This window comes from Dasypus novemcinctus, chromosome 16, assembly GCF_030445035.2.
Source record: "Dasypus novemcinctus isolate mDasNov1 chromosome 16, mDasNov1.1.hap2, whole genome shotgun sequence".
Lineage (NCBI taxonomy): Eukaryota > Metazoa > Chordata > Mammalia > Cingulata > Dasypodidae > Dasypus > Dasypus novemcinctus.
In genome coordinates this window covers 36,523,156-36,532,312 of record NC_080688.1, presented here as the reverse complement: position 1 = coordinate 36,532,312, position 9,157 = coordinate 36,523,156, and positions in this window count along the sequence as shown.

Sequence of the window (9,157 nt, the reverse complement as noted above, 5' to 3'; positions counted from 1 at the left end):
TAGGTTTCTTTCTGTAATTGTTGGCTCTCCTAAAGGAAGCGTCAAAAATTCAGTGGTTCAAGTTAATGCCATGACCTTTGACTCTACTCCTCCTGCTTTCTTTGGGTTAAGTGCAATATTTTCCAAAAACCTCTAGCTTTAATTTTTTTGTTTGTTTGTTTGGTTTTTTTTTTTTTAGGTAGCAGTCTGGGGATTGATCCAGGACCTCATACATGGGAAGCAGGCGCTCAGCCACTTGAGCTACATCCACTACCCCTCTACCTTTATGTTTTAAGTCACAAAGAATGGGGGAAATAGTGTAGGACATATACTGGTATTGATCTGAAAGGTGTAGCTTCTATTCTTCCACATATTTTAACTGGAATCCCTAAATTTTCTGAGACTTACTGAGATGATGTTTGCTCTGGAAAATGTTAAAAATATTTCATGAGATGCAGAGGAATCTCAAATTATTGGAACCCAGGTTGGAATAGCAATCATTCTCTAATTATGCATAGAGGGAAAATTTTCTGAGGCCAAGGCAGAAACTTGGTAGGATTTGTATCCTTCCCCAACCTCTTTTAAAAAAATCCCTGCCTCTTTCCATGCTTTCCTTTCTCCATGTTTCTACCTTTGTTTTATATGGGCCAAGAATAGTGAATCACTATTGCTTTTGCTACAGTTCTAGAGATGTACAGAAATAGTAGATACCACACTAGCACATGCTGAATGTCAATTCAAGGGTGATAAGTTCAATATTAGATTAGATATGTCTCAGAGAGCTGGATGAAGAGGAAATTTCAGTGTTGCTACTGAGGGTACTATGACTTTTCAATAACTCTTAATAAAATTTCTCCTAAAAGAAATTTATCCTAAAAGAAAATCCATCTTGAAAATAGAAAAATAGAATATATAGTATATTGAGAATATCTCTTCTCCTGCTTTAATGATGGCAAAAAAAAAAAAAAATTTAAATGCTTAAACAAAACTTTTATTCCTTTAGAATGGTTTAATCCTTTTATTAGTTGATCTCCTAATCTAGTAAGTCATATATATACATACACAAAATATTTAAACATTTTTCATAAATAATCAAAAGACCAAAAAAATCATATTAATAATGAATCTCAACTTTTAGTTTCTAAAGGAAATTCAGTCTTTCATTTTGACTTAAAGTGATGACATCATAAAGTTCTAAAAAATCAGTACTTAAAAAACCAACAAGGAGAGTTATGAAACAAATTATAATATTAATTTAAAAGTTCAAATGGATGATTGAAAAATTGTCTTTGGCAACTCAGGAGATAATTGTTCATAACAAAGAGCATGTTGAGTAACTATATTATCATTGCAATAACTAGAGCTTTTAGAATGAAGTCTTACACAGAAGAAATAATTTCCTACCTCCAAAGTTGGTGACCAATCAACCTATTTATTTATTTATTATTATTTTTTAAGATTTATTTTATTTATTTCTCTCCCCTTCCCCCCTGTTGTCTGCTCTTGTGTCCATTCACTGTGAGTTCTTCTGTGTCCGCTTGCATTCTCGGCGGCATCGGGAATCTGTGTTTTTTGTGTGTGTGTGATCTCTCTGTGTGTGCAGCACCACTCCTGGGTAGGCTGCGCTTTTTTCAAGCGGGGCAGCTCTCTTTGCAGGGCACACTCCTAGTGCGTGGGGCTCCCCACCCCTGCATGGCATGGCACTCCTTGCATGCCGCAGCCCTGCACATGGGCCAGCTCACCACACGGGTCAGGAGGCCCTGGGTATCGAACCCTGGACCTCGTATATGGTAGGTGGATGCTCTATCAGTTGAGCCACATCCACTTCCCCAACCAACCAATTTAAAGGTTAAAACTATAAATGACTTGTATTCTAGTTCAGCTGATTATGTGCAGGAAAAGGGAAGCACAAACAGATGGGAGAACTTTTTTTTTTTGGAGTATGACTGACAAGGAAAAGACAAATGATGACAAATGGTGGTATGAAGCAAGTTTCAGCAAAGCATAAGAAGAATCTAGAGAATAATCACAGATAAAGTCACTATATGGCGGGACAGAGAGTCTTGAAGAAGGTAGCAGAGGAAAGGTTTTGTTAAAAGTGAATTTGGAGGTTTATACATGTGTATACTTTTAATAGCTTAACTAAACATCCCCATATATTTTATTTTAAGTAATGTTTTAAAATAAATGTAAACAGCAACCTCAGTAGTTATTTCAACTTCTATTTTAGTAACATGCATAAGCAGATTACAAATCTCCTAGTAATGATGTAGCCACAGTCCTTGGGTGAAAAAAAATTGTTTTCTCCTCAGCAGTTGGTTCTGAAAGACAATGTTTTCTAGAAATGAAATTTAATACCAAAGAGGTATTATTTTGTAGACAAAATGTGTGACTTTTGACGAGAAGTATATTCATGGAAAATGCACTTAATCTTCCAAAGGACAGTTCTATATAAGTTAAACAGAATGTTTAACAAACATTTTGAAGTCCTGTTAAAGATTTCCTAAGAGTTCTCATCTCACTTGCTTCCATTTTACTTCTGCTTCTCTGTGTCATCACTACTGTGCAGGAAGCAATTTTGCAAGCACTTACATGGCTGTGAGCCATGTATGAGTCAATTAGATTGCCTACTTAAAAAATCTCTCTAACAGTTTATAGAACAGACTAACCCTTTCTCTCACACTGCATCAGGCTAGATTCTGCCCTTTTGAGGAAGAATATATTAGACGGAAAAAAAAAAAGGCATCTCAGTGAGATCAGGGCAGAAAGTTAGTCTCAAACTCTTCTCCTCCTACCTCTAAAAATGATATACACGCTCCTCTTCAAATCTATTTGAAAACCACAGGCAATGCTAGATAATGGTAATTCTTTAGTACCAGGATCCAACAGAGTCCCCTGTCCCCATCACTATACCTCCAACCCCTTATTCTACTGGATTTGTTTGTTTTAGATAGGTTCAGCCATGGTGCTTATCAAAATTGCAAAGAACTTCCGATGAGAAAGCCACTTAATATAAATACATGAATCTATAGATAGAAGAAAAGGTCAGTTGATAATGTGAAACATAGTTTGCTCAGTGTCACTCGAGGCCAGGATTTAACTAAGCTAAATATAATGGACAAATACAAAGAGTAACATGGATAATACAAAAACAGGAGGTAGAAGAGAAATATTTTTAATTGCCTTTGGGGGCAGCAGATTTGCCTTCCTTCCTCATTTTCTTCCTTCCGTCTGCCTTCATTCCTATGTGTTGATCAAGCTAAAATTAGCATTAGTTTGCATTCCCTGAGCACAAAGCAGATGTCTAGGCCACCAGTGATGAGAAATGGACTAAAGTGCTGGAAAAAACCCCAATCTGGGAATTGTGCTTCATGTGTTTCCATTATAAGAATTTACTTGACCTGCTTTGATAAGATAATTGGACTCCATTTTACTCTATATGTGTGTTCTGTATTAGGCCTCCAGGACCTGATGTTGGCCATTGGCTATATAGGAGACCTCTTCTTGCTCACCATTATTCCCCAAGAACCTAACAGAAGATGACACAGAGTAGACACTAAATAAATAATGAGGGATAAAAGTGGTTTTGGTTTACTTTTTTCTGAACACTCAAAATGCAAATGAATAAAAAACATTAAAGTAGCCATGCTAAAACTATTTGCCCTTACCCAAATGCTCCATGTTCTCTACACCTCTCTGTATTTCCATCATTGTTTATTCAGTATAGAATTTTTTTAAACTAGGCTTTTACCTACAGGTTCCTATTTAGCCCTCAAATTTCAGATCGAACAATAACACTCCTAAGATGCTTTGGCAGAATCTTCTGGGCAGATTTGGTGATATTTCATCTTAAACACAGCATCTTGTGCATACTGCTCTTTTATGGTATTTTAATTGCTTATTCCTATGGTAGGAATTTCTTAAGTGTAGGGAATCTATCATTTCATTATATCCTAGCAAGGGTCTGATTTATTGACATTTACATTTATATATTCCAACAGGAAATTTGGATACCTAATCAAGTCATTGAGATAAAATCTGATGCATTGATGCAGCTTCTACTAGAAATATTATATAATAAGACCCATGGGAGCACAACTCCAGCTCTCTCTAGCCTTATCTATCTCACCTAAGGGGGAAAGATGCTGAGAAGCACTTATGAATATCACAGCCCAGGAACACAATCTCAGTGGAAGACTGAGACCTGATCATAGAGCTGTGTAACACTTTTCCTCCCCACACAGCTAGCCCCAACATCAACAGGGCTCCTGTATAATAACAAGAGATTACAGCTGAAAGAGCTGCATGACTCAGGCCTTATCTAAGAAGGAGTCTCTAGGGAAATTTAAAGATAACAAGAGAGACAAAAAAAAAAAAAAAAGAACATTAGAGGAGATCTTAGCTTCTGACACCCATAGCTACAGTAAACACTAAACACAGTCTAACCCCTAGCCAGATAAACATAAAACAGCACACTAAAAGTTTATTAATACCTGAGTTCCTTTTACCCAATAAATCATGTCATGCTTTCAGTAAAAAATTACAAGGCGTGCTAAAAGGGAAAAAAAAAAAAAGACAGCCCGAAGAGACTGAACAAATATCAGAACAAGATTCATATATGGCAGAGATATTGGTGTTATCAGACTGGGAATTTAAAATAACTATGATTAATATACTAAAAGAGCTCTAAGGGAAAATTGTGCAATATGCGAGAACAGATGGATAATATAAACAGAGTGATGGAAACATCAAACTGAAGTGCTAGAAATAAAAGAAACTGTAACAGAAATGAAGAATGCCTTTGGTGGGCTCATCAGTAGACTGTACATAGCTAAGGAAAGGATCAGTGAACTTGGAGATATGTAAATAGAAACTTCCAAAACTAAAATGAAAGGTGAAAAAAGAATAAAAAAAAAAAATGGAACAGAATTTCCAAGAACTGTGGGACAATTACAATAGGTGAAACATATTGGGAATACCAGAAGGAGAAGAAATAGAGAAAGAAACAGAAGAAATATTTAAAGTAATAGTGACTGAGAATTTTGAAAAAGTAATGATAGATACCAAACGACAGATCCAGGAAGCCCAGAGCCCACCAAGCAGGGTAAGTATCCAAAATTCTACATGTCACATCTATTCAAACTGCAGAAAATAAAGACAAAGAGAAATCTTGAAAGAAGCCAGAGTGGGTGGTGGGGAAACCTTATCTACAGAGGAACAAGGATAAGAATTATAGTGGATTTTGCTTCAGAAAACATGCAAGCAAGAAGAAAGTGGAATGAGATATTTAAAGTGTTGAAAGAAAAAAAAAAAAACACCAAAAAACACCAAAACCTAGAATCCTGTATCCAGCAAAATTATCCTTCAAAAGTGGAAGGGAATAAGATATTTATCAGAAAAACAAAAATTAAAGAAATCTATCACCAGTACACCTACTTTGCAAGATTTTTTAAAAAGGTCTTCAGAGAGAAGGGAAATTACATGGGTCAGAAACACATCTGAACTTTAAAAGGAAGAATATTAGAGAAGGAATAAGTGAGGGTCTAATAAAACATTTCAGTTTTATTATTCTTAATTGATCTAACAGATAACAGTTTATTCAAAATAATAACAATAATGTATAAATGATTATAACTTATGGATAAGAAACATGAATGCAGCAATGCTATAAGGAATGGGAGGGAAGACTTGGGAATACTCTGTTATAAAGTACATGCAGTACTCATGAAGTGTAGAGTGCTGTTTGAAAGTGAAGTTTTATTAGTTGTAAATGTATAGTACAAACTCTAGGGCAACCCCTAAAAACCTTTTAAAAGAAGCATAATTCATATGTGAAAAAAGAGAGAAAAAAGGAATCTAAAACTAGAGAAGGCAGAAGAAGAGAGGAAGACTAAAGAGTAACAAAGAACAAGTGCATCCAAAGGAAAACAGTTGCAAATATTGTAGATATTAGTCCATGTATATCAATAATCTCTTTAAATGCAAATGGCCTAAATATACCAATTAAAATAGAGACTCACAGAGTGGATAAAAAACAAGACCCAACTATATATAGTCCACAAGAAACCCACTTTAAATATAAAGACACAGATAATTAAAACTAAAGGATGGAGAAAGTTATGCCATGCTAACACTAATCAAAAGAAAGCTGGAGGAGGTTTTTAATGGTGGGTCAATACGAGAAAAGCAATTAAAGTAATAAACCACATTGATAAATTGAAGAAGAAAAATCATATGATCCTCTCTGTGGATGCAGAAAAGGGCTTTGACAAAATACAGCACCCTTTCTTGATAAAAGCACTCCAAAAGATAAGAATAGAAGGAAACTTTCTCAATATGGTAAAGTGCATAGATGAAAAACCCACAGCAAACATTGTACTCAATGGTGAAAGAATGAAAGCTTTCCTGCTGAGATCAGGAACATTATTATTTAATATTGTGCTAGAAGTTCTAGCTAGAACAATTAGGTTAAACAAAGAAATAAAAGGCACTCAAATAGGAAGGAAAGATGTAAAACTCACTATTCATTGATGACATTATCCTATATCTAGAAAATCCTTAAAAATCTACAAAAAAAGCTACTGGAATTAATAGACAAGTTCAGCAAGGTGGCAGGATATAAGATTAATACACAAAAATTTAATAGCATTTCTATACACTACTGATGTGCAATCTGAGGAAGAAATCAGAAAAAAAATTCCATTTTTAATAGCAACTACAACAATAAAATATTTAGGAATACACTTAACCAAAGACATAAAGATCTGTATTCAGAAAACTACAAAACATTGCTAAAAGAAACTGAAGAAGACTCCAATAAATGGAAAGATATTCTGGGTTCATGGACTGGAAGACTTAGTATCGTTAAGATGTCAATTCTAGGGAAACGGACTTTGGCCCAGTGGTTAGGGCGTCCGGCTACCACATGGGAGGCCCGCGGTTCAAGCCCCGGGCCTCCTTGACCTGTGTGGAGCTGGCCCATGCGCAGTGCTGATGCGCGCAAGGAGTGCCCTGCCACGCAGGGGTATCCCCCGCGTAGGGGAGCCCCACGCGCAAGGAGTGCACCCGTAAGGAGAGCCGCCCAGCGCGAAGGAGGGAGCAGCCTGCCGAGGAATGGCGCTGCCCACACTTCCCATGCCGCTGACGACAACAGAAGCGGACAAAGAAACAAGATGCAGCAAAAAGACACAGAAAACAGACAACCAGGAGAGGGGAGGGGAATTAAATAAATAAATAATAAATCTTAAAAAAAAAAAAAAAAAGATGTCAATTCTACCCAAACTGACTTACAGATTCAACACAATCCCTATAAAAAACCCAACAGCCTTTTTTGCAGAAATCGAGACGCCAATAACCAAATTTATTTGGAGGAGTAAGGAGCCCCAAATAGCCAAAAAATGTCTTTAAAAAGAAGAACAAAATTGGAGGACTCTCACTTCCTGACTTTAAAGCATATTACTTAGCTACAGTGGGCAAAACAGCATGACACTGGCAAAAGGAGAGACAGATTGACCAATGGAACCAAATCAAGAACTCAGAGTCTGACCCTTACATCTACAATCAAGTGATTTTTGACAAGGCTGTTAAGCCCACCCAGCTGGCACAGAACAGTCTATTCAAGAATTGGTGCTGGAAGAACTGGATATCCATATCCAAAAGAAAGAAAGAAAACCCCTATTTCATACCTAATACAAAAATTAACTCAAAATGGATCGAGGACCTAAATATAAAAACAACAACTAAAAAACTTCTGGAAGAAAATGTAGGAAAACATCTTCAAGATCTTGTGGTAGGTGGTAGTTTTTCAAACCTTACACCCAAAGCATGAGCAACAAAAGAAAAATAGATAAAATGGGACTTCCTCAGAATTAAACATTTTTGCACCTCAAAGAACTTTGTCAAAAGTCACATATCTGATAAGGGATTAATATCCATGATATAAAAGGAGATCATACAGTTCAAATATAAAAGACAAACTATCCAATTTAAAAATGGGCAAAAGATTGGACAAGACAACAGTCCAAAGAAGAAATACAAATGGCCAAGAAATACATGAAAAAATTTTCAACATCACTAGCGATTAAGAAATACAAATCAAAACTACAAGATATCATTTCACACCTATTAGATTGGCCGCTATTAAAAAGTCAGAAAACAGACAAATGAGTTTATATGGCTATGAGTCTCTAAAAAATAGTCTGGAGATTGTCAGAAGGATTGCCCTTATGCACACCTGAGCAGAGTCTCAGAGACAGATAAAGTAGATACAACCCCAGGTATTGGTTCTTTTGAGGGCTAAAGAGACCCACATGTTTTATGGTCATGGCAGATGGAGTTCACTGCCATGTCAGTTGGCCCTTCTTTGGAGTTGGTGTTTCTGCGTGATGGAGCTGGACTCAGATGTGATCTCTTTTCACAAGCCTTTCCAGTTACTTTACTGGAATTGTAGTTGGTGCTGGGGTTTAAGATATATCTAGGGGATCTGAATCTCTGGACTGACCATATGATAGCCAGGCCCTGAGCCTCAACAGACTTCAGCTCCCACACTCTGGTTTATTGGACTTACCCCACTCAGCTAACATGGAGTTGAAGAATGTCAACCACCACACCATGGAGCCTAGAGTGCCTACAACTGAAAGCAGGAGGATTGCATCCAGCATCCGTGTGGAATCTAAGCCCCCTCTTGACATAGATGTGGAATGGACACAACCAATTCAAGGTCCACAGGAAGGAGGAATACAGTAAGGATTAGAGTGGACTCACTGATATTCTATTCATGAACTATTGTGGTTAGTAATCGAAAAATGTGGCATTGGTGTGGAAAAGTGGCCATGGTGGCTGCTGGGTGTGGGGAATGGGAGGAGGAGATGAGATGTGGAGGCATTTTCGGGACTTGGTGTTGTCCTGGGTAGTGCTGCAGGGACAATTACCAGACATTGTAGATCCTCCCATGGCCCACTGGATGGAACGTGGGAGAGTATGGGCTATGGTGTGGACCATTGACCATGAGGTACAGCGATGCTCAGAGATGTACTCACCAAATGCAATGGATGTGTCATGATGATGGGGGAGAGTGTTGCTGTGGGGGGAGTGGTGGGGTGGGGGCGGTGGGAGTGAATGGGGACCTCATATTTTTTTAATGTAATATTTTTAAAAAATGAATTTTAAAAAGTCAGAA